The following is a 2,500-nucleotide window of genomic DNA, read 5'->3' on the forward strand; positions in this document are numbered from 1 at the left end:
TGGCTACTGAGAGACATAAGCAGTGGTTGTGGCAAAGTGATTTTTGTAAAAATGTTTTTGTAAATATGATTTTAAAGTACGAAGCCTGAAAACGTAAGCTTTTTGTTGCAAAATTGCATTTTATGTCGAAAAATATTATCTTCCACAATGCCGAAACCCGGGATCGAACCAGGTACCTTTAGATCTTCAATTTCTCAGTGCAGGCAGCTCAATCCATAGACAATCTATTGTGAAAATACAGCAAGGCTTAAGCAGTAGTCGTGGCCGATTGGTTAAGGCGATGGACTAGAAATCCATGTTTGTTAGCGCATCAAAATCTTTGGGATGCCAGCTTGTTTTCTCTTTTTCTTACACACATTCTCTTCCCCTCCTTAAGACTGACACCAGTCAATTTCAGCAGCCACACTGAATAGAAATTATTAATTAGAAATTAATTTTCAAAGCCCAATTTTAAACAAAGGTTGTCAAATGTTTATAAACAATAGAATATTCACATTATTCCTACAACACTCATTTAGCTAAACATTTAAAGCTATATTAAAGAGCATATAATAACATATTTGAGAACCTACAGCATCCTTCGATAGCTCAGCTGGTAGAGCGGAGGACTGTAGAGATGATTGGTGTAGAAATCCTTAGGTCGCTGGTTCAATTCCGGCTCGAAGGAGTTGTTTTTATTTTTTGCATAGATAGCAATTTTTGGCAATTTATAAACTCAAAATATACAGAGTATAAAGCATTCTCTAAGTCTGGGGTAGCCAACTCCAGTCCTCGAGAGCTACCAACAGTTAATGTTTTCCAGCTCACCTCACAGAATCACAAGTGAAGTAATTAGCTCCACCTGTGGATCTTTTAAAATGTGTTAGTGAGTAATGAGCCAGTCGGTGTTCCCCAAGGGTCTGTCCTTGGCCCTCTCCTCTTCTCTCTCTACACCACCTCTCTGGGCACTCTCATCAGCTCCTATGGTTTTCATTACCACCTTTATGCTGATGATACCCTAATCTATCTCTCTTCCCCCGATCTATCCCCATCACTCCTGTCCAAGGTCTCTGAATGCCTCACAGCCATCTCAGCCTGGATGACCCAACGCTTCCTGAAGCTAAACATGGCTAAAACTGAACTTCTAATCTTCCATCCCCCGAACATCCCCTCTTCTCCCACTATCTCCATCAGTATTGGTGAAACCGAGATCACCTCCACCGACCAAACGCGCTGCCTTGGTGTCATCATTGACTCCTCCCTCTCTTTCACCCCCCACATTCGTGCTCTCTCACAGTCTTGCCGCTTTCACCTACGCAACATCTCACGCATCAGACCATTCCTCTCCACTGACGCGACCAAAATTCTCATTCACTCTCTTGTCATCTCCCGCCTTGACTACTGCAACATCCTTCTCTCCGGGCTACCTCTCACCCGCCTCGCACCTCTCCAATCCATTCTTAACGCTGCTGCTAGGCTCATCTTCCTCTCCCGCCGCTCTACCTCCGCCTCCCCCCTCTGTCTATCTCTTCACTGGCTCCCCATTCCTTTCCGAGTTCTCTTTAAACTCCTCACCACCACCTACAAAGCTCTCTCCTCCTCCACCGCTCCTTACCTCTCTTCACTGATCTCTATCCACACTCCCTCCCGTCCTCTTCGCTCCATCGCTGACCGCCGACTGACCTCTCACCTAATCACCTCCTCCCACTCCCGTGTCCAAGACTTCTCTCGCGCTGCCCCCCTGCACTGGAACAACCTCCCGCCACCCATCAGGCTTTCTGATTCCCTTACCTCCTTCAAGCGCTCCCTCAAAACCCACTTTTTTCGACTAGCCTATCCCTCCTCCTAACCTCTTTTGATCCTCTTATCCTGCCTCCGTTCCCCTCCGTTCCTACTTATCCTTTTGTTTTTCGTTCGTCCACCCACCTATTTTTAGTATGTTAACTCTTATGAGTAGGGCCCTCCTTCCTCACGTACTCACCCTACCTCTTTACCTCACCTGTGCTCCTGTCCTGTTCTTCCCTTCCCCTACTTCATCTTTAGTCTCCTTGACAATTTTGACACCTACTTCTGAACTGATGCTGATTTTAGTTCTACCAGCTATACCCCCATTTATACTGTATTTTTCAACACACCCTGTACGTTACCTCGTCATTTTTTTTTGTTTGCTATGTACGGCGCTGCGGACACTTTGCGGCGCCCTATAAATAAACGTACTACTACTACTACTACCTGTGCAGCAGCTAGGTTGTCTGGAAGATGGGAACTGTTGGTAGCTCTCGAGGACTGGAGTTGGCTACTGAGAGACATAAGCAGTGGTTGTGGCAAAGTGATTTTTGTAAAAATGTTTTTGTAAATATGATTTTAAAGTTTGAAGCCTGAAAACGTAAGCTTTTTGTTGCAAAATTGCATTTTATGTCGAAAAATATTATCTTCCACAATGCCGAAACCCGGGATCGATTCAGGTACCTTTAGATCTTCAATTTCTCAGTGCAGGCAGCTCAATCCATAGACAATCTAT

General features: G+C 44.8%; 1 non-coding gene across 1 annotated transcript; it reads left to right on the top strand.

The window, feature by feature from the left end:
• The first annotated feature begins 577 nt into the window (after window positions 1-577).
• Window positions 578-667, top strand: TRNAY-GUA (transfer RNA tyrosine (anticodon GUA)). Its single transcript is given in 2 exon segments — window positions 578-614; window positions 632-667. It is a non-coding gene; the product is annotated as a tRNA-Tyr (tRNA).
• Window positions 668-2,500: the final 1,833 nt, after the last annotated feature.

This window comes from Crinia signifera, chromosome 3, assembly GCF_055691185.1.
Source record: "Crinia signifera chromosome 3, ASM5569118v1, whole genome shotgun sequence".
NCBI classification, from domain to species: Eukaryota; Metazoa; Chordata; class Amphibia; order Anura; family Myobatrachidae; genus Crinia; species Crinia signifera.